Below are 24,771 nucleotides of genomic sequence, written 5' to 3'. Positions count from 1 at the left end.
TACTTTTATTGCTCGACCTTCACTCTCTAGCGACAGTGATTTACTTTTGAATTCTGCCTCACTGTCGTTTCCTTCTGATGTTCTTAATTTGTCTATGAGTCGAGAGCAGCTTATTAAGGAACAGAAAATTGACCCATCTCTGTCTTCTTTTTTTTCAGAAGCTAAGTCTGAAGAAGACATTGAGCATTCGCCGCACGGCTATTTTTTACGAGATGGTGTCTTAATGCGCAAGTGGAGACCTCTTATGGCCTCAGCGCAAGATGAGTGGAGAGTTCTCTTGCAAATGGTTGTTCCAGTCTCTTTTCGTGATAAGGTTTTGAGTTTAGCTCATGACCATCACTTTGCGGGTCATCTTGGCGTAAATAAGACCACGGACAGAATTTTACGCCATTTTTTTTGGCCAGGTATTAAAAGAGATGTCGTGAGATATTGCCGAACATGTCATTTATGTCAGATCATTGGTAAACCTAACCAGGTGATTCCGCCTGCGCCTTTACAGCCGATTCCGGTTACGTCTGAGCCCTTTGAACACGTTATATTAGACTGTGTTGGCCCATTGCCTCGAACAAAGTCTGGGAATCAATGGTTACTTACCATCATGTGTAGCGTGACTCGTTTTCCAGAGGCCGTTCCGCTCCGTAAAATCACAGCTCCTGCCGTCATTAAGGCCTTGATGGGTTTTTTCTCCCTTTTTGACCTTCCGAAAACCATTCAGACAGATCGCGGTACTAATTTTATGTCCCGTGTATTTGCTCAAGCTATGCGCCAGCTCGCGGTCCACCATGTTACATCCAGCCCATATCGTCCGCAAAGTCAGGGTGCACTCGAGAGGTTCCATCAAACGTTGAAAAATATGCTCAAGTGTTTTTGTCTCGAGTTTCAGCGCGATTGGGATGATGGTGTTCCGCTTGCTCTTTTTGCTGTGCGCGAGGTAGTGCAGGAGAGTTTGGGGTTTAGCCCGTCGGAACTTGTTTTCGGGCACACCGTTCGCGGGCCTTTGAAGCTGTTAAAAGAGTCGTGGCTCGCTGAGCCTAAGGAGTGTCTCAGTTTGTATGATTATGTGTCCAACTTGCGTAATAGGCTTAGTCGTGCATGTCAGTTGGCCAAAGATAATCTAGGTCTTTGTCAAAAGAGGATGAAGCAGAGGTTTGACCAGAAGGCTGTTTCTCGAAGCTTCAGTCCTGGTGATAAAGTTCTGGTGTTGATTCCTGGGATGGGTTCTGCTTTACAGGCTCGTTACAGTGGGCCTTATCGTGTTGAACGGCGCTTGAATGATTTGAACTATGTCATCTCTACTCCAGATCGAAGGAGAAAGACCACACTATGTCATATTAATCGTTTGAAATTGTATTGTGATCGAGAAGGTTCAATTTCTAAGCTCAAATCTCCTGGCACTTCTGTTGTCAAACATGATGCTGGTGCTACGGAAGTGGCGCTGTCTAAGACATGTGGTGCTGAAGTTGTTTCTTCACTGGTGGTGGTGAAGCCAGATAAACCTGCGTCTCTGTCGGTACAACAGGGTGTTGTGGCGAGTGCCTTGTTGGAAGATGAGGGTCGAGTTCCATCCGTTGAAGTTATTGAAGGGAGAATGAAGAATTCTGAGATTCTTAATGACCTTGATTCATTTTTGTCTAAGCTGTCCACATTAGAACGTAATGATTTAATCTCCTTGATTAACCAACATGAGAGTTTGTTTCCTGATGTGCCTCGTCGCACAACGGTAATTGAACATGATATTGATGTGGGGGCCACATGCCCAATTAAACAGCATCCTTATCGCACAAACCCATATAAAAGGTTGTTGATTCAGAGTGAGGTAAAATTTATGTTGGAAAATGGCATTGCCGAATCTAGTAATAGCTCGTGGAGCTCGCCCTGCTTACTTGTTCCAAAGAGTGATGGTTCCATGCGTTTTTGCACAGATTTTAGAAGGGTGAATGCCGTTACCAAACCTGACAGTTACCCATTACCGCGTATTGACGATTGTGTTGATCGCCTGGGTTCCGCTGTGTTTGTCAGTAAAATCGACCTGTTGAAGGGTTACTGGCAAGTCCCGCTGACCCTTCGTGCCAAAGAGGTCTCTGCCTTCGTGACGCCAGACCATTTTCTGCAATATACAGCCATGGCCTTTGGCCTTCGAAACGCCCCTGCCACCTTTCAGAGGCTCATCAATGGCGTTCTTGAGGGTGTGCCAAATTGCGAAGCCTATTTGGATGATTTGGTGATTTATAGCGCCACCTGGTCTTCGCATATGACCCACCTTTCAACGGTATTCCGCAGGCTGTCGGGAGCTAATTTAACCATTAACCTGGCTAAGTGTGAGTTCGGCCAGGCTACTGTGGTATATCTGGGTAAAGTGGTTGGCCGTGGGCAGGTGCGTCCTGTCCAGTCTAAAGTGGAGGCGATTTTGAATTATCCTCCTCCAACCACTCGTCGCGAGCTCCGTCGCTTTCTTGGCATGGTAGGTTACTACCGGTCATTTTGCAAGAATTTTTCAACTTTTGCCTCGCCCCTTACAGATTTGCTTAGTTCGAAAGTGATCTACAACTGGACTACACGAAGTCAAGTTGCTTTCGAGTCGGTTAAAGCTCTGCTGACTACTCCGCGTGTGTTGGCCGCTCCTGATTTTTCCCAGCCTTTTTCCATCGCTGTTGATGCGAGTGACTTGGGAGCAGGAGCTGTTCTCTTGCAACATGACAGGGATGGTCTTGAACACCCCGTCTGTTTCTTTTCGCGCAAATTTAACCGTCATCAGCGTGCTTATTCGACCATAGAAAAGGAAGCCCTTGCTCTGGTGCTCGCCGTCCAGCATTTCGAGGTTTATGTCGGAGGTGCTGCATGCCCGGTTGTGATTTATACAGATCACAACCCCTTGGTTTTTCTTGATCGCATGCGCAATTGTAACCAGCGCTTAATGCGCTGGAGTTTGATTCTTCAAGGTTACAGCTTGGAGATTAGGCACATTCGAGGACGTGATAATGTAGTTGCAGATGCATTGTCTCGTGCTTGAGGGAAACCTCCTTGCAAATAAATTGTGGGACTTTTATATATAAAATGTATTGTTTGCACATTAATATATATATTTTTTCCCTTTGTTTCAGTTTAACAGTTATGGAGCCGTTGCTGAGTGGTTTGTAAAAAATTTTTTGAAAATATTTATTAATTACGTAGTTAATTTAAACCCCAATTTATTTATTTTTAAGGGTGGGGGTGTTACGCTAAAGAGTGAAGTGAACGGTGTTTATGCTGCTTTGTTGCGGTTGTGTTGCTGCTGTTCCTTCTCTTTCCCCTAGAGGCCGCGCTGCGTCCGCTGGTTGCTGATTGTGGGTTGGGCCACAGCTTTAAAGGCGCTCCGTTTGATGTCCGGAAGTCTCTCACTTTCTGATTACACCTGCTCATCTCGGTAGACGGGGCGGAAGCTCCAGGGGAGGCCCGCTCATACATCTCGCTATGTTCCTGGAAGGGGATGAATTATTGTCCTAGTTCATTAGTAATTTTGAGAGCTGGTGGGATTTTGGTGGTGGGTTTCATGTTGTTTATTTTAGCGGTAGTTTAGTGTAGCAGCTAGAGGAACCGGAAGACTCACAACCAACTTGTCTTTTGTTTTGGACGGGAGGTAGGCAAGTTTCATCTTTCTTTGCAGACATGTATAGTCAGGGTTGTTTTTTTTTGTTACTTTTCCCACCATGCTCTGTTTGTCAAATTTTATCTTTCATTAAATTAATTTGTTGCACCGTCGTTGCGTCTCTATGGTCTCATTATATGTTATGTTGTGCCATTCTCTTGTTTATTTAATGGTGACGTAACAGTGTGTGTGTGTGTGTGTGTGTGTGTGTGTGTGTGTGTTTCTCTTTGTATGCATGCACCTGCATTTATTTAGTCTAGTTCCTTTGTTTTATTTGTTCACAAACAGGAAAAATGTCCACATTCACAATAAAAAATGTTATCTTTATTGGTTTGAGTTACTAGGAGTATGCAATGGAACAGATTGTTGTCATGTATTTAAATAATTGATTCATTAATTAATTCATCAATCCATTAATACATTTTTGCTTCTAAGATAATGGTTGCAAAACATTTTGCGACACAGTGCTTTTCCCTGACTGTCACCAGCAGAGGTCCTCGTCGAGCTCTGATTTGAAAAGCTTTGAGTAATGAACCTTTTTTCTGATACAGTTGTACTGAAAGCTTCACTGGTTCAGAAAGCTTCACTTCGCCATCACTACTTAAAGCCATGCCAGTACCTCTACTAAACAGTTTTACTCATCTCTCTTAAAAGGATAGACTTTCCTTCAGAAACCTCCTACATCCCCCTTGAGATGGGGAGAAGGATTACATCATACGACATGAAACCGCTTTTCAAAACTGTTACACCGTTATTGAGATTTGTGTAATTATCAGATTGCTTCTGGAGATATACTGGGAGGGAGACAAAGTGCTTTTCCATAGAAACTCATTCTTTGTTTTCAAAATGAGCCCCACCCTGCTGAACTTTCAACTTTCCCTTTAGCAGTAACTGTCATAAAACCTTGCGGACTTCATAAAGAGTCCTTATTCAACCCTCCCCTTTCTGAACACACATAACAGAAACTGAAGCATTATTACTCCATAGTCATTCAGTTCCTGACACAGGATGGATCTGCGAGTCTCTGTCGTTCTTCTTTTCATTTTTCTCACTGGAGGTACAAAAAACAGCAAGTGTTGAAATGTATTATTTCAGGTCACAATGTATAGCGCTAACTCAATGTCTCTCTCTGTCTTTAAGGATATTCTCGCATTTGTTACTCGTGCAGACCTGATGCGACGGGTTCCTGTGCAGCGATAGCGGTGTCATGTCCAAATGGAGTTTCTAACTGTCTAACCAGTAAGGTGGAACAATCAGTTGGTAAGTTCAGTGTGTTGTGGAAATCTGCTGTATAAGGTTGGAACTGCTAATCTTGGAATTGTTTTATTATCTTATGATATGTACGTTTATGTATTTTTTACAGGGTCTTCTCATGTGTCCTACACAACCAAAGAGTGCTCAACTGACTGTATACCAACTAAACGGCTCTCGGTTGAACAGACAGTGACTCTACACTGCTGTAACACTGACCTTTGCAATGCAGCAGGTACTGGCCTTTGTTTGATCATACGCTAGCTGTTTGATTTCATCCACTGTAACTTTAAATGAGGAAATGTGTGTGTCTGCGTCCTCCGCGCAAAACATTCATTTTACAGGTTATATCCACTGATCTATATAGAGAACAGTGGTTATATCCTAATCTGTAAATGTCACTAATTCACGCGAGTTTTTCCATTTTTCATGAAAGTGTGTCCTGACGTTAAACTTCAAACTTCACTGAACGACGTCAAACTGACAGACGAGCGGGAGACCATTCATATTCAGCCCAAAAACATTCATTTAGCTGAAATATCTGCTGTTGGACACTAATTTAGGTTTAAAAGTCAACATGTAAATATTTAAGTATTTTATGAGAGTAGTAAAGGAATAACAGCGTGTAATTGAATATCTTAAAGCCTATTTACAGGTTAAAGAAATGACAGTAGCATTACTTATCTGGTAACACTGAGTTTGTGCATGTCTGTGTGCGTTTTGGTTTTTCTTTAACATCATTTTAATGTACGAATTTAACTGTCCTTCTGCTTGGTAACTAGTAAAAAAATACCCTTACGAAAATATCCATGATGATATTAAAACCATGTTTTTTGTTGTATTTATTACCATTTGTATAACTACACAAATACCATCGTTAAAATATGTATTGAAGCAAAACTATGGTTAATTTGTGGTTACATTGAATAACTAAAAGAATTTATTAGAATTTATATATTTTATATGTTTTTTATTTTTGGGTTGCTTGTTTTATTTGTTGTAAAACTATGGTTAATTCTTGGGTATATTCTCTATCGCTACTATTTTATATGATTAATCATTTAATCGAAAAATGATCGACCAATTAATCTATGATCAAAATAATTGTTAGTTGCAGCCCTAGTGTTAACTAATACTAATGTCTTTACTGTCTTGTTTAGATGGAGTGTATAAGGGAAGCTTCCTCCTGCTCTTGTCTCCTCTGCTCTTCTACTTCCTGTTCCAGTGAGTCCAGCTGTGCTACAGATCCTACAGCAAAGACCATCAGAAACTCAACACTGCTTGTTTGTTGCTCTGCTCTTCTTTGGTTTAAGGAACTTTTTAACATTAAACAAATTACTGCATCAAAACTAACAAGCCTATGAATATTCTAAAGTTATTATAGAATGTAATAAAGAATTAAAGACAAAACATTGCAGTTTTAAAAAGTGTGATAAACATCAAATAAAATATTTACATATGTGTAATAAACATCTCTCTCAGTGAGTGACTGGAAAATTTGTTTATCCTTGGTTGAATTAGTCATGGGAGGTAGTATAGAAGGAGAGCACGAAGACAAAGGGTGCTTTCACACTTGGGTCGACTGCCTGGTCCAAACCCAAGTTCGATTGCTCCCCCCACCCCCTGCTCCCGCTCCCACTCCCACCCCCTGCTCCCGCTCCCACTCCCACTCCCTGCTCCCGCTCCCACTCCCTGCTCCCGCTCCCACTCCCGCTGCACTGTGTTCAGATTATATTATTTCAGTCAGGTCCACTTAAGTCAAAAACCCTTTTGTAGTGGCATATTTTGCTAAATTTACATTTGGCGATATGGCTCTGTTCTAAATTCCCCATCATTTTCATGCGCTCCATGAAAAGCCAACACAGGGAACAGCAACCTCCCATATTTTTAAACTGGGAGGACAGCGTATATCCTCCATTGAGAACAGAGCATGCATCAATGACAACAGAATGACATTGATTATGTTAAACACAGTTAAAGGAGGAGCTAGGGTGGAGGTGGGTTGCAAAGCAGCATGCAGTGGAAGCAGCCAAGCAGGCCGATTGAACTGAAGCTACAGTTAAGTTAGGCGCCCTGTTTGAGAGTTACCAATTGAGTGCATAGGAAACGGATCGGAACCGCCCATATCAGCTGATCCGATTCCTATATATATTATGTACATACATGTGGGGGAAATGAGTATTGAACACGTCAACATTTTTTTACTAAACAATTCACATAAAATTTAGTCAATATTGACATGTGTTGATTTTCATGCTTGTGTTGAATTTTTATGCTTGTTTTGATACCGCCCACAGCAAAAACTCCAGGGTTAAATTAACTCTCCTGGGAGTATACACTCACCTAAAGGATTATTAGGAACAGCACACTAATACTGTGTTTGACCCCCTTTGGCCTTCAGAACTGCCTTAATTCTACGTGGCATTGATTCAACAAGGAGCTGAAAGCATTCTTTAGAAATGTTGGCCCATATTGATAGGATAGCATCTTGCAGTTGATGGAGATTTGTGGGATGCACATCCAGGGCACGGAGCTCCCGTTCCACCACATCCCAAAGATGCTCTATTGGGTTGAGATCTGGTGACTGTGGGGGCCATTTTAGTCCAGTGAACTCATTGTCATGTTCAAGAAACCAATTTGAAATGATTCAAGCTTTGTGACATGGGGCATTATCCTGCTGGAAGTAGCCATCAGAGGATGGGGACATGGTGGTCATAAAGGAATGGACATGGTCAGAAACAATGCTCAGGTAGGCCGTGGCATTTAAACCATGCCCAATTGGCACTAAGGGGCCTAAAGTGTGCCAAGAAAACATCCCCCACACCATTACACCACCACCACCAGCCTGCACAGTGGTAACAAGGCATGATGGATCCATGTTCTCATTCTGTTTACGCCAAATTCTGACTCTACCATCTGAATGTCTCAACAGAAATCGAGACTCATCAGACCAGGAAATATTTTTCCAGTCTTCAACTGTCCAATTTTGGTGAGCTTGTGCAAATTGTAGCCTCTTTTTCCTATTTGTAGTGGAGATGAGTGGTACCCGGTGGGGTCTTCTGCTGTTGTAGCCCATCCGCCTCAAGGTTGTGCGTGTTGTGGCTTCACAAATGCTTTGCTGCATACCTCGGTTGTAACGAGTGGTTATTTCAGTCAAAGTTGCTCTTCTATCAGCTTGAATCAGTCGGCCCATTCTCCTCTGACCTCTAGCATCAACAAGGCATTTTGGCCCACAGGACTGCCGCATACTGGATGCTTTTCCCTTTTCACACCATTCTTTGTAAACCCTAGAAATGGTTGTGTGTGAAAATCCCAGTAACTGAGCAGATTGTGAAATACTTAGACCGGCCGGTCTGGCACCAACAACCATGCCACGCTCAAAATTGCTTAAATCACCTTTCTTTCCCATTCTGACATTCAGTTTGGAGTTCAGGAAATTGTCTTGACCAGGACCACACCCCTAAATGCATTGAAGCAACTGCCATGTGATTGGTTGATTAGATAATTGCACTAATGAGAAATTGAACAGGTGTTCTTAATAATCCTTTAGGTGAGTGTATGTGAGACGATACTCAAGAGTGTTAAAGTGTTAAAATAAGAGTGTTAAAGTAACACTGAAGCAGCGTTAAAGTTAATGAGATAAAAGTAGCTCTGCATAATTAATAAAACGTGGACCTTTTTAACTAGCGCAGTGCCAGGGAAGAACACATTCAGTGATGCTTAGCTCAGTGTTGAGCTACAGAAACATTGGTTTATCAAAGTTCCATCGAATAATGCTTAATAAAATAGTGTTTATAAGCATACTGCTCATTTGATAACAGAGGTTACCGGGGAAACCAATATATTTAAACCAATATAAAGACAAAATAAATAACTGTTGTCATTATACTGTAGAAAAGTACATTATACACAGCTAAGCACTTGTGCAGATAGTGAACAAAATATTTGAATGTAAAACTGAACATGATTTTTAGATGGTTTTGTGTATAAAGTACAACCTAAATGTAATAACTTAAAGAAGTCACCCATTGTTTTTTTCCCCTCCCTCTCTCTAACATAAATGAAGTACACTAAAGTCACATTAAACGAAGCCTGGGCCAGAGGAGAACTGGCACCCCGACTGAGCCTGGTTTCTCCCAAGGTTTATTTTTCTCCATTAGGTCACCTGATGGGGTTTTGGTTTCCTTGCCACTGTTGCCTCTGGCTTGGCGTGCTCAGTTGGGGACACTACATTGTTCAACTAAATATCCAAATAAATCTAATTATTAAACTAAATTAACCATATAAACTAAATTACTGATCTAATTACTGATCTAAAGCCCACACTGTCACCGTATGATAATTAAAATGAACTGATGACATCACCGTTGTCTCCAGAATGGCTATACGGCTGAATAAAATTCTGTTGCATTATATTCCTGTTTAACACTGTGAAGCTGCTTTGAAACAATCTGCATTGTTAAAATATTTTACACTGCATTGCGCTATATAAATAAAGTTGACTTGACTTGACTTGACTTTCCATTTCCTCATCTCAAGAAATATATCTATGTACAAATGAAACCACTGAAACTGTAATTCTGCCACAGAGATGTACTAAAAATGGAGAAGAAGACTTGGAGCATTCGCGAGATGTGGCGTGATGACATCCCCATTTCACAGAATATACGGATTGGCTGTACACACAAAAACGCAAGGGTGTCGGATTCAGATTTATCCACTCTGGGAACCGGTTTAAAAAAAATACCAGTTTCAGGCTCCCACAATGCCGGATCCATCTGGACGAAATGATGATACGTTACAAAATGTTCACGTATAAAGCTAAACGCGTCTCCGTGTGGACAGGGCCCTAGTTTCATACTGACCAAACAACGCTGATCACGCTTTGTTGGTACAGTGATGCTGACAACCTACTATTATTATTTAAAAGAATTAAGGAAGTGACCTCAGAATAAGTCACATGATCATCTGTCTGCTACTAAACTTCAGAGAATCAAGTTTAACACACAGAACAGACACATCTCTCTCTCACTATAATATGAGAATAACACGACAGCTTTGAGTACACCCCATTAAACAGCCAGTAAACGTTATGTTTGAAGGTTTAGTTGACTCAGTGTTGTTCATCATTACACACAATACATATAATGAACCATTGAGTAAAGACTGAGTAATACAGAGCATAATACTCTGAGTGCCCAACCTAAGCACAAGTGCTACTCTTCAGCACAATGGTCACCACAAAATTCAGCAACAGAAACTCCTGTAGATATCCAACATAACTGAACATTAAACATTAACATAAACTACCAACACCATTCACAAAAACAACAACAACAAAAAAACACTTAATCCTTACTTTTACTCCCCTGAAGTTACAAAGCATTACCTTACAAAGCATGCTGGGAGCCACACGTCCTGTGAAGTTTAGCTTTAATCCTACTCAACCCATTAATCAAAGTCTTCAGGATTACTGACTGTACTAATGGCAGGCACGTGCTGGAGCAGGTTGCACAACTGTGAAGCACTTTGAGTGTTTTTAAATGTGCTATAAATAAATAAAAGATGTAAGGATCTAATCTGCAGGACACTGGAGCCCTGCCCTATACTATCAGTGTTTTTTACTGAATCAGGCAAAGGTCTTCAAACTGGAACATATTTTTGATAATATCAGTTAAAGATTATTCACCTTACTTTCATTTCAGTAAGCCTATATGATTTGAAACTCTGTTTATCGATATCCTATAAAGTGCTATCTGTATTTTTACTGCATCAGTCAAAGGTCTTCAAACTGGAAAAGGTGTGCAATGCCATCTTTCTTTGGCGTTGCATCCATCTTTTTTTTGTGATAAATATCAGATTTGTTTTATTTAGGCCTGTATGGTTTGGAATATGGCTCTATTTAATAGAATCCTACACAGCAAACCCTCTCCAGAGTTAAATGAACTCTCCTCAGTTTGCCACACTCAAGAGTGTTAAAGTGTTCACATAAGAGCGTTAATTTAACAATGGAATTAGATAATGGAGTTATTCATTGACTGATGAATGACCATTATCTGATGATAACAATCACTACCTGTTTTCTAAAGTTCAGAGTTGATCTGTTTGTCACCTTTGTTGAGATTCCCACACTGATTCTTGGAGTCTGTGTGTACCTAAAATAATACATTTTTAAGAAATCCTTAGAATTATATTGAAAATGCTGGCTCTTATGCCATAGACTGTAGACTATGCAGGGCTGCTGTAATCAATACGGTAAATATGCTGTAGAATCACAGGGCTGCTGTAATAAGTATAGTAAATCTAACTCAGAGATTAGCCTGTAAATGAGTTTGTGATTCAGAGCAAATGATTATTATGTGAAAACACAACCAACACCACCTGATCATCTTTTCTCTTTGCTTGTCGGGCTGTTACAGCTCAGTTACAGCAGCCCAAACAAAATCTAATGTTAAATATAGCTTCACAGCAAAATCCCCAGTGTTAAATCAACACTGCTGTATTTGAGTGTATTTGGTCCCACTCCACAGAGAGTTAAAATAAGACTGAATCAGTGTTTAAGTTAATGAGATAATTAAGAGATTAATTAAGTGATGATTGAGCATTAATGATGAACACCTGATGATTAAATCTCTGAAGATCTCATCAGAGGAGGATTAAACAACTCCACTAACAGCATTACCAGCTTCACACATTACTAACCAGACTGACTTTATTTCTGTCAGACGTCTACAGAAGCTCTTATTGAGAATCAACAGAGGCTGAAATTCTTATTTCTTTTAGTTGAGCATTTTGACTCTTGGTTTTAATCTCAGTTTGTGGTTTTCGTAACAGTGTTTACAAAAACACATCATTTGTTGCAAGGAAACAAACATGATCTTATTTTAGACATCATAAAGTTTGTTTTCAAATTTCAAATCAAAAAAAGTTTTAAAGATCAAATTTACTCATTTTTTACTGACCAAAAGTGGTTATTTGTTATTAATAAATAATTTTCACCAACATTAATTTCTTGCCACAAATTACTTTGAATTTAGATTTCTTAATTAGAATAAATAAATATTTAGATGCACACACAGACATCAAGAATCAACATATGAATCTCAACAGTGGTGACACACTTTATGGCGCAGTGTGTTGTGGGAGCCACCATAGTACAACCCCAAATCAGAAAAAGTTGGGACAGTATGGAAAACGCAAATAAAAAACAAAAGAAGTGATTTCTAAATTTACTTTGACTTGTATTTCATTGCAGACAATATGAACACAAAATATTTCATGTTTTGTCTGGTCAACTTCATGTCATTTGTAAATATGCATCCTTTCCTGTCATTCAGACCTGCAACACATTTAAAAAAAAGTTGGGACAGTAAAGCATTTACCACTTTGTAATGTTGCCATTCCTTTTCACAACACTTAAAAGACGTTTAGGGACTGAAGACACCAAGTGATGAAGTGTTTCAGGTGTAATTTTGTCCCATTCTTCCTGCAAACAAGTCTTAAGGTGGGCAACAGTACGGGGTCTTCGTTGTCACACATTCTCTATTGGAGACAGGTCGGGACTGCAGGCAGGTCAGTCAAGTACCCGAACCCTCTTCCTCCGCAGCCAGGACTTTGTAATGTGTGCAGAATGTGGTTTTGCATTGTCTTGTTGAAATATGCATGGACGTCCCTGGAAAAGATGTCTTCTTGAAGGCAACATATTATGCTCCAAAATCTCTATGTACTTTTCAGCATTAATGGTGCCTTCACAGAAGTGCAAGTTACCTTTGCCAAGGGCACTGACACAACCCCATACCATGACAGACCCTGGCTTTTGGACTTGTTGCTGGTAACAGTATGGATGATCCTTTTCTTCTTTGGTCCGGAGCACACAGCATCCATTCCTCCCAAAAAATACCTGAAATACTGATTCATCTGACCACAGTACACGTTTCCACTGTGTGATGGTCCATCCCAGATGCCTCCGAGCCCAGAGAAGTCGACGGCGCTTATGGACACTGTTAACATAGGGCTTCCTTTTGGCACAGTACAGTTTTAACTGGCATTTGTGGATGTAACTACGTATTGTGGTACTTGACAAACAGTACTTTTGCCAAAAAGTACAGTGTTTGCCAAAGTAGTCCTGAGCCCATGTGGTGATATGGCTTATAGATGAATGACGATTCTTGATGCAGTGCCGCCTGAGGGATCGGAGATCACGGTTGTTCAGCTTAGGCTTGCGCCCTTGTCCTTTACGCACTGAAATTCCTCCAGATTCCTTGAATCTTTTAATTATGTTATGCACTGTTGAATGTGAAATATCCAAATCTCTTCCTATCTTTCTTTGAGGAACATTGTTTTTAAACATTTAAATAATTTTCTCACGTATTTGTTGGCAAACTGGCGATCCTCGGCCCATCTTTGCTCCTAAAGGATTAGACCTTTCTTGGATGCTGCTTTTGTACCAAATCATAATTACAATCACCTGTTGACATCACCTGTTTCAAATCACATCATTATTTAACCATTTTACCTCATTACTAGCCCTAAATTGCTCCTGTCCCAAATTTGTTTTAAATGTGTTGCAGGTCTGAATGACAGGAAAGGATGCATATTTACAAATGACATGAAGTTGACCAGACAAAACATGAAATATTTTGTGTTCATATTGTCTGCAATGAAATAAAAGTCAAAGTAAATTTAGAAATCACTTCTTTTGTTTTTTATTTGCGTTTTCCATACTGTCCCAACTTTTTCTGATTTGGGGTTGTATAAAACTCATGGCTCCCAGCATGCATTGCAGCATGAAGCATGTCACCATTGTTGAGAATCATACTGTGGCGGCAGCTAAGCGGAGGGACCGTGAGACCAGGACGAGGCCGCGCTCATCAGTGGAGATGGGCGCCAGCAGTGGTCTCGTGGCTCACGGAGGACCGACGACAGTGAGGGACGCGAGAGGACCAGGCCTGGATTTGGTGTTGTTTTATTTACGTTTTGTTTTTATATGTATTTGTTTTGTGTTTTATTTTGTGTTCATTTGTGTTTGCATGTAGGTGGCAGTCGGCCGTGAGGGGCTGCCGCCAGCATTTTATTTTGTATTAAACTTGTTGAATGTTCACCGGTTCCCGCCTCCTTCTTCCCACACGAATGAACTTTACTACACGTACTTTATGCTAGTCTGTTTGTGTCTAAAATATTTTTTTCCTGCAATGTTTTTAAAATATCAAAATTCTGAATGTCTGATCTGATCTGATCCTTAATTTGTATCTGTTAATGACTATTTATCACTTGATGAGATTAGTGAATATTTCTATCTCATAATGAAAACTATATCGCCTGATAATTTTTGCTTCTGATCTCCTTTGTAATAAACTATGCATTATGGTAAAAACTGTTAGAAAGACCAAACGTACTTTAAAAAGCAAAGAGTCAAACTACGCAACTAAAGGAAACACTGATCAAACATTTTCAATAAAACATTACCATCTAAACCTCCATTAATTCGACAGAAAATATGACGGAAATAATAAGTTGTTTAATCCTCCTCTGATGAGATCTTCAGAGATTTAATGTTTTCTTTTATCTTCAGTTGATTTAATCTAAGGCTGTGGCTGAAGTCAGTTGTAGTTCTTGTGTTATTAGTCATTAGTTGTCATTTATTAAAAGCCAACCTTTTAATGGCTCCTTAACCATTAAAAGTTACGGAGCTCCTAAGAAATAACAAAAAAAAAAAAAAACACAAAAGAGACAACGATATTCTGAGGTAAAATATGATTATATGAGCAGTACTTCATGGCAATTTATGTATTTACATTAACACATAAAAAAACTCTTTTTTACAAATTATACAAGATTCAACTCAAATTTTAAGTCAGATTAATATAAACCACGTTGATTATAATTAAAAATTATAAATATGTTTTTAAGTGAAAATTAACGGATTTTTACAGTGCGTGAACATCACAGCAGTCATGGATTTTATATGTGAAACGCAGTTGGGATAAACGGTTGTCTTTCAAATTCCCTCTGTGTGCAATAGGATAGCTCTACAACCAACCAGAGCAACGAAGAAGGTGAAGCAGAGCTAGGTGATTTTGCCGTATCCTCTGAACATATCTTCCTTTTTTAGAAATTATATCAGTGCCGTTCTTTGTTCTTTTCTCAAAGAAAAGCTTAACTCCAAGTCTTCCAGAGTCGTGGCCAAAGCCGATTCGAAAGACCGCTGTTTGCCAGCTTCTTTGTTTACAAGTAACATTAGATTAGATTAGATTAGATTAGATTAGATTCAACTTTATTGTCATTACACAAGTACAAGGCAACAAAATGCAGTTTAGGTCTAACCAGAAGTGCAATAGCAGCAAGTGCAGGATATACAGTGGTTGCATAAGTGCAGGGCATGGATATGTACTTAATATATATATAAATATGTATAAATAGAGAGATGGCTATTACTATAAACAGAACTGAATTTACAGGTGAATATGTACTATGAATATAATATACAGATGGCTATTACTATAAACAGAATTATACAGATAGAGGTATACAGTAATATGTTAGGCTAAGATGAGGAATAGCAGTGGATTATGGTAGTGCAATAAATTATGGACAGAGCTATCCGAAAAAAAGTGTAAAAGTGCAGTGGAAAGTGGTTGCATATTGCAGTTAGAACATGCGGAACCGCCGTAACTCTGCCATCATTATGTTAAGCCCACCCACCGACTCTATACACGATGTGATTGGCCTGACCAGAGTTTGGTATTTCATGCTCACAAGCTAACGGAGAGTTGCTAGACGACCTTGTGTCACATCTGTTCTGTGTCTGGCCCTCTGTGGGACTTTTATGTTTTAGTTTATCTGTGCATTGTCTGTGTTCTTTTCTGTGTCCTGTTTCCTGTGGAGTTTTGTAGTTCTTGTGGTTTTTCATGTTTATTAGGTTTCCCCAGGTGTCCCCTATTAGCCACCCCCCCTTGTTATCTTGTTAACCTTGTTCCCTTTGTGTGTATGTATATACCCCAGTGATTCAGTTGTTCTCTGTCGGTCGTTGTTTCATGTCATTCAGGTTATCCTGTTCCCTGTTCCCAGTTCTCTGTGGTTTTCTGGTTTGTTTTGTTCCTGAGTCCTGTTTTTGAGAATTTTTGTCATTAAATTCTCCCTTGCAATTTGGATTCTGTCTCTCTACTTGCCGTCTGTTTATTCCCAGTTCCATGACACCCTGGCTGCAAATTATATTTGCTGCAGCTAGGGTGCGTCTAGATTTCTAGGCTATCTATCTATATCTATATCACTAAAATATCCCATTACTTAAACTCACCAACGTACCTGCAAACATCACTATTTTTCTATTTAGCTGGTTTCTTTGGTTTTGTTTCGTTTTTTGCACTGAGGATACTACTTTAACTCTGCTCCATGTGATTAGCAAGCATGTTCAGTATCCTGGCGCATTTGTCAGAATTTTATTTATTAATTTTAGATCAACTTTTAATACTGTTAGGACTGACATTTTATTAGAGCAATTAGGTCCCTCAAGGTTGTGTGTTATCACCTCCATTATTTTCTTTGTATATAACTGAAATGCAGAATTACATAAGCATCTACTACTCAATGAATCTCAACAATGGTGACATGCTTCATGCTGCAATGCATTCTGGGAGCCACTGATGAGTTTTGTATGATGCACCCAGAATGCATAGCAGCATGAAGCATGTCACGTGTAATTATCAGATTGCTTCTGGAGATATACTGGGAGGGAGACAAAGTGCTTTTCCATAGAAACTCATTCTTTGTTTTCACAAATGAGCCCCACCCTTCTGAACTTTCAACTTTCCCTTTAACAGTAACTGTCATAAAACCTTGTGGACTTCATCAAGAGTCCTTATTCAACCCTCCCCTTTCTGAACACACATAACAGAAACTGAAGCATTATTACCCTACAGTCATTCAGTTCCTGACACAGGATGGATCTGCGAGTCTCTGTCGTTCTTCTTTTCATTTTTCTCACTGGAGGTACAAAAAACAGCAAGTGTTGAAATGTATTATTTCAGGTCACAATGTATAGCGCTAACTCAATGTCTCTCTCTGTCTTTAAGGATATTCTCTCAGGTGTTACTCGTGCAGACCTGATGCGACGGGTTCCTGTGCAGCGATAGCGGTGTCATGTCCAAATGGATATTCGAACTGTCTAACCAGTAAGGTGGAACAATCAGTTGGTAAGTTCAGTGTGATGTGGACATCTGCTGTTTAAGGGATCGTACTGCTGGAGAAAAAGTATACTTGATAACTGCTAATCTTGGAATTGTTTTATTATCTTATGATATGGACATTAATGTATTTTTTACAGGGTCTTCTCATGTGTCCTACACAAGCAAAGAGTGCTCAACTGACTGTATACCAACTAAACGGCTCTCGGTTGAACAGACAGTGACTCTACACTGCTGTAACACTGACCTTTGCAATGCAGCAGGTATTGGCCTTTGTTTGATCATGAGCTAGCTGTTTGATTTCATCCACTGTAACTTTAAATGAGGAAATGTGTATGTCTGCGTCCTCCGCGCAAAACGTTCATTTTACAGGATATATCCACTGATCTATATAGAGAACAGTGGTTAATTATTGGATATATTCTCTATCTCTATATAGTGTGTTTTGTCAATAAAATGGGTTTATCCGACTAATCGAAAAAGTTATCGACCAACTAATCAATTATCAAAATAATTGTTAGTTGCAGCCCTAGTGTTAACTAATGTCTTTACTGTCTTGTTTAGATGGAGTGTATAAGGGAAGCTTCCTCCTGCTCTTGTCTCCTCTGCTCTTCTACTTCCTGTTCCAGTGAGTCCAGCTGTGCTACAGATCCTACAGCAAAGACCATCAGAAACTCAACACTGCTTGTTTGTTGCTCTGCTCTTCTTTGGTTTAAGGAACTTTTTAACATTAAACAAATTACTGCATCAAAACTAACAAGCCTATAAATATTATAAAGTTATTATAGAATGTAATAAAGAATTAAAGACAAAACATTGCAGTTTTAAAAAGTGTGATAAACATCTGTCATAAAATATTTACATGTGTGTAATAAACATCTCTCTCAGTGAGTGACTGGAAATTTGTTTAACTTTTGGTTGAATTAGTCATGGGTGGTAGTAGCTCCCCCCACCCCCTGCTCCCGCTCCTGCTGCACTGTGTTCAGATTATATTATTTCAGTCAGGTCCACTTAAGTCAAAAACACCATGGACAAACTTTTATTCAACTTTTTTATTGGCATATTTTGCTAAATTCACATTTGGCGATATGGCTCTGTTCTAAATTCCCCATCATTTTCATGAGCTCCATGAAAAGCCAACACAGTGAACAGCAACCTTCCATATTTTTAAACTGGGAGGACAGCGTAAATCCCCCATTGAGAACAGAGCATGCATCAATGACAACAGAATGACATTGATTATGTTAAACACAGTTAAAGGAGGAGCTAGGGTGGAGGTGGGTTGCAAAGCAGCATGCAGTGGAAGCAGCCAAGCAGGCCGATTGAACTGAAGCTACACTTAAGTTAGGCGCCCTGTTTGAGAGTTGTCAACAGACCCTTTTACTGTTTGTACACAATGATGACATAGCAACGTATGCGCGCGCATTTTGGCAACAAACTATGGCGAGAATCAGCAGCTTGTCAAGCTACGCGAGCGGATTAAGAAACACAGACAGAGAAATTATTTAAAAAAGTTGATTTTATCAAATGGTATTCGGCTACCAGATCCGTGTACTATAGTGGAGTGGATAGAAGACGTTAGCAGATGGCCAAATATACAGTGGCCGGATATATATATATACGTATTTCGTTGAGAAACCGAACGTGTACACCAGAGACAAATTACAAGCAAATAAATCACTGGATGCTTATGAATATGTTGTCTGTGGGCATGTACAGAACGTCAAATACCATGACATAGACTCAGAGTTTTGTGTGTTAAAATCAGAAATTCTCCCTAGTCAAAGACTGTCAGGTTATTTACAATAACAACCCCAATAATGATAATTATATATATAATATATATATATATATTATCTTTGTGGGATTAAACAAGAATTCACACACGCATTTACACACTCAAATAAAATCACAGGCGCAGATGTCACGGCATAAGACAGACGCATTTCCCTTCGCGTTCCGAAGGGTTCTTTAATATGACTTTGCAACATGCACTCGTCTCAATGAACGTGTCGCCTACGTCTGCCGAAAGTCATATTAAAGAACCCTTCGGAACGCCATAATAATCAACCAACGAGAGAACTACGTCCTCACAGCATAACGCAAGCATTTTTTATTATGTACTCGTTCCAATCGACGCATTTAATCGCCTGCAGCCAGTTCTGAAACGGCCATGATCCTGTCGGCGTCCTATAAAACTTAAGCCCATTGGTGGAATATCGATTAGTGAAACCGAAAACGCAACAGCCAGACATTTTGATGCTGGGAAACCGCTTTGATAAACTTTCGGAGTTGCTAACACGTTAGAACCACTGGGGAACAACACCACTTCCGTTGCCAAAATGCGCGCGCAACTATTTGATCACGTGGGCTGTAAAAGGGTCTATTGAGTGGATTGGATCAGCTGATATGGGCGGGGGTGGAATTTTGCCAGTCAGCTGATAGCGGAGCTTGACTATGTGGTCTGCCTGAACTAACGCATAATGCTTGATTTGTGATCAAACCATGGTGCGTTTGCATCATCAATGCAGCAGCTGTTTACCCTGTTGCTTGGTACCCTGAAGGTGGCAAAATGCATAGCGTTTTTTAACATCACTTTTATATTTTAGCAATACAGTAATGTTAATTTAGTCAAAATATTTGAGTCAAGACAATCAAATTTACTCAAGTTAAGATTAATTGATTGGTTTGAGTGCCATTTTCTAAAGCAAAAAAAACCTCACCATTATGGTGATCAGTGTTCCCTTTGGTTGGACACTTGGAATATTCATATTATTGTAATTCTCTTCCTATTGATGCAGCGATGCAACAAGAAATCACAGTTATTTGGTTTCAAAGGAAGAGAAGTAATAAATAGTTTGCTTTTAAATGTTGATCTAGCATGACTGAAAAATAAACTATAGTTAATAGTTTTTAATAGTTTTTCTATAGTTTTCGGTACATATCATTAGGATATGTACCGAAAACTTTTAAGTTGGCTATTATTAAACCACTTATTAAAAAACCGCAACTTGATCCTACAGAATTAGTCAATTATAGACCAATCTCAAATCTACCCTTTCTGTCAAAAATACTTGAAAAGGCAGTGTCTTCACAATTATGTTCCTTTTTAGAAAGAAATGGTATCTGTGAGGATTTCCAGTCAGGATTTAGACCGTATCATAGCACTGAGACTGCTCTCATCAGAGTTACAAATGATTTACTCTTATCATCCGATCGTGGCTGTATCTCTCTATTAGTGTTACTCGATCTTAGCGCTGCATTTGATACCATCGACCACAACATTCTTTTGAATAGACTCTAAAATTATGTAGGTATTAGTGGAATTGCTTTATCATGGTTTAAATCATACCTATGCGACCGTTATCAGTTTGTAGCAGTAAATGATGAGATGTCACACCGATCGCAAGTTCAGTATGGAGTACCACAAGGCTCAGTGCTAGGACCGCTACTCTTCACCCTGTACATGCTACCACTGGGAGATATTATTAGGAAGCATGGCATTAGTTTTCATTGTTATGCTGACGATACTCAGCTCTATATTTCTTCACGCCCTGAAGAAATTTACCAATTCACAAGATTGACGGAATGCATAGCCGCCATAAAACATTGGATGACTGGTAATTTCCTACAACTCAATTCAGAAAAAACTGAATTTTTAATTATTGGACAAAAAAGCTCCACAAGTAGTAACCTAGAATACTGTCTAACACTTGATGGCTGCTCTGTCAAGTCTTCGTCGTCAGTGAGGAACCTGGGTGTGCTCTTTGATACCAATCTTTCGTTTGAAAGCCACGTTTCTAGCATATGTAAAACTGCTTTCTACCATCTTAAAAATATATCAAAATTACGGCACATGCTCTCAATGCAAAATGCTGAACAGTTAGTTCATGCGTTCATGACCTCAAGGTTAGATTATTGTAATGCTCTATTGGGTGGTTGCCCTGCTCGCTTAATAAATAAACTCCAGCTGGTCCAAAACGCAGCAGCTCGAGTACTTACTAGAACCAGGAAGTATGACCATATTAGCCCAGTTCTGTCAACATTGCACTGGCTACCTATTAAACATCGCATACATTTTAAAATCTTGCTTATAACTTACAAAGCACTAAATGGTTTAGCTCCCCAATACTTGAGCGAGCTCTTAACATATTATACTCCATTACGTCTACTGCGATCTCTAAATTCTGGCCAGTTGTTAATACCGAGAATATCCAAATCAACTGCAGGCGGTCGATCCTTTTCCTATTTAGCTCCTAAACTCTGGAACAGTCTTCCTAGCACTGTTCGGGAAGCAGACACACTCTGTCAGTTTAAATCTAGACTAAAAACACATCTCTTTACTGTGGCATACACATAAAACACTTTATCAATTAATTGATTGTTAGGCTGCATTAACTAGGTCAGCCGGAACCGGGAACACTTCCCATAACACCTGATGTACTCGTTACATCATCAGAAGAATGGCATCTACGCTAATGATATTCTCTCTGTTTTATCCCGAGGTTTACTGCAGTCAGCCAGATCCGGGCCGTATCCTAATCAGATGGTGGACCAGAGAAGACCAACACAGGACCCCGAAGTGTCTGCAGAGACCGTGTCAATTATCCTCCCCCTGCAACTGCCTCATCGACACGGCATCTAAATAAACCCGTCACCAGTGTGATGACTCCAATTGTTCGAATATTAACATTAAATAATACTTAAATCGATATGTCATCCGCAATAAACCCGTCTCCAGCGTGTTGCCTCCGATCATTCGAATATTGCACTTTAATAATTATTTAATCAACATCATCCTCAATAAACCCGTCTCCAGCGTGTTGCCTCCGGTCCTTTGAATATTCCGATCTATTATGACCTCCGACCTGTAAAGCAGCCAGAATAATAATAATAATAATAATAATAATAATAATAATAATAATAATAATAATAATAATAAGTTGTTTGTAAATTGGCCAGAGGAGAACTGGCACCCCGATTGAGCCTGGTTTCTCCCAAGGTTTATTTTTCTCCATTAGGTCACCTGATGGGGTTTTGGTTTCCTTGCCACTGTTGCCTCTGGCTTGGCGTGCTCAGTTGGGGACACTATATTTTTCAACTAAACATCTAAATAAATCTAATTAATAAACTGGTTTGACCATGTAAACTAGATTACTGATCTAATTATTGATCTAAAGCCCACACTGTCACCGTATGGAAATTGGAATGAGCTGATGGCATCAAATGGCTGTACAGCTGAATAGAATTAGGCTGCATTGTTTTGCTGTTTAATACTGTAAAGCTGCTTTGAAACAATCTACATTGTTAAAAGCGCTATATAAATAAAGTTGACTTGACTTGACTTGAGTTAACGATTTAGTCAGAAATTAAGTCACCTTTTAAAATTAACCTATGTAATATTTACCTTTCTGTCATATAATGATTGTTTTCAATTGTATTGCTAACTCTTACATCATTAAGACAAACATACCTACAAACAACATAATCATAAGATTAAATAACAGTAGAAAGCAAATATAGTAATATAAAATACAAAAACATGAAATGACAAATTAGTGATTCAATTAATTAATAAGTGATTAATAAATGAGAAAGGATGCAAATCAAATAACAATATGAATAAATGGTAAATCAAATGACAACTACATAAATGATGACTAATGATTAGAGATGATTATAGAATTAAATCATATAAAAAATAGAAATATAGCAGCACTGGGTCATTACTTACCACCTACATCACGGACGTGAACTTTCTGACGTGATGGCAGCATACGCCATGAAGAATCACAACACCTAGTCGAGCAATCATGGTTAAAAAGTATATAATTGTTTATTTTTGTCCAATGGTTTGTCTAGATCATACCCTGCAGAGCCTCTGAAGCCCTTGAAACTGCACTCAAAAAAATATTTTGGTCTAAATATAAGTTTTATGTATTTGAATTACATTATAATTTTCCATCCATTTGGACTACATAGTTTTAACATAAACAAACAAATAAACTTAATGTGATTCATATTTGTCAGTCAAACGTAAATGAAATAGGTAAGTTTTATGTAATGGTACACAGAAAAATGCCCATGATAAATTAACACAGCCTAGTGCACACTACTGAGATAAAGTACCATTGAAGCAGTGTTCAAGTTAATGAGATAATTGAGTGATGATTGAGAATTAATGATGAACACCTGATGATAATGAGCAGAATCACTGACGGAAAGAGAAACACAAGAACTACAACTGACTTCAGCCACAGCCTTAGATGAAATCAACTGAAGATAAAAGAAGACATTAAACCTCTGAAGATATCAGTAGATGAGGATTAAACAACTTCACAAACAGCATTATCAGCTTCACGCATTACTAACCAGACTGACTTTATTTCTGTAATTTCTGTTTTAATGAAAATAATAGTTTCATAGTATGGAAGTCACCATACTGGAGATGAGTGTCTGCTTTAGTTGGTTTCTTGACCCTTAATTTTTTTAGCTTTAGTTTTTCTCTGGCTCCTTTAACTGTGTGTTTATAAAGCACATTTGTTATTTCAAGGGAATCCAAGAGAAAATATTATCAGGTGATGTTGGCTATTTGTTTTGGCCTGAATCACTGCTGTAATTTAGAGGCTAATTTGCTGGTTATAGAGGTAATGTGTTATTAATTGTGTTGTTTTCATAGTATTAGCCATGGGATTATGCAGCACAAGATACAGGACGGTTGTGTTAATTGAATAATATCCAGATAAAAAATAAAAAAAAGTGCACAAAAGGTTTTAATCTACAGCATTACTTAGACACACACAGACATCATGAATCAGCGTTTGAATCTCTACAATGGTGACAATCAAAAAAAATTAAGATAAACAGATCAACTTTGAACATAAAACAAGCAACTAAAATGTCACGACAAAAACAGCAAAAGTAAAAGCAATTAGTAAGTATCAAAGAAAATTTGTCAATTCAGATGCATAATTTATTCATGCCGCAATGCATGCTGGGACACATGGGGGGGGGTTGATTGGTGGTACCCAACATGCACTGCAGCTTGAAGATTTTAATTGATTGTCACCATTGTTGAGATTCATACATTGATTCTTGATGTCTGTGTATATCTAAGCAATGCCATAGATTTAAATCCTGCATATTATTCGAATACCACAACGGTGCTGTAACTCGTGCTGTAGAATCACATGGCAACTATTATGAATAAAACAAAACTATTAACACAGAACCACAATAACCAGAGTATTAGACTCCGAATGAGATCAGTGATTTAGCCACACAATGTCACTAACAATATATAAATAGCCAACATCACCAGATATTCTCTTGGATTCCCTTGCCATAACAAATGTGCTTTATAAACACACAGTTAAAGGAGCTAGAGAAAAAAGTTAAAGAGTTAAGAGCCCAACTAAAGCAGACACTGATCTTCAGCATGGTGACTTCAAACAAAACTATAAACAGAAAATTACAGAAATAAAGTCAGTCTGGTTAATAATGCGTGAAGCTGGTAATGCTGTTTGTGGAGTTGTTTAATCCTCTTCTGCCAAGATCTTCAGATTTAATGTCTTCTTTTATCTTCAGTTGATTTCATCTAAGGCTGTGGCTGAAGTCAGTTTTTGTGTTTCTCTTTCCGTCAGTGATTCTGCTCATTATCATCAGGTGTTCATCATTAATTCTCAATCATCACTCAATTATCTCATTAACTTG

This window comes from Gobio gobio (genome assembly GCF_949357685.1).
Source record: "Gobio gobio genome assembly, chromosome: 1".
NCBI classification, from domain to species: Eukaryota; Metazoa; Chordata; class Actinopteri; order Cypriniformes; family Gobionidae; genus Gobio; species Gobio gobio.
This window is presented reverse-complemented; position numbering follows the sequence as displayed.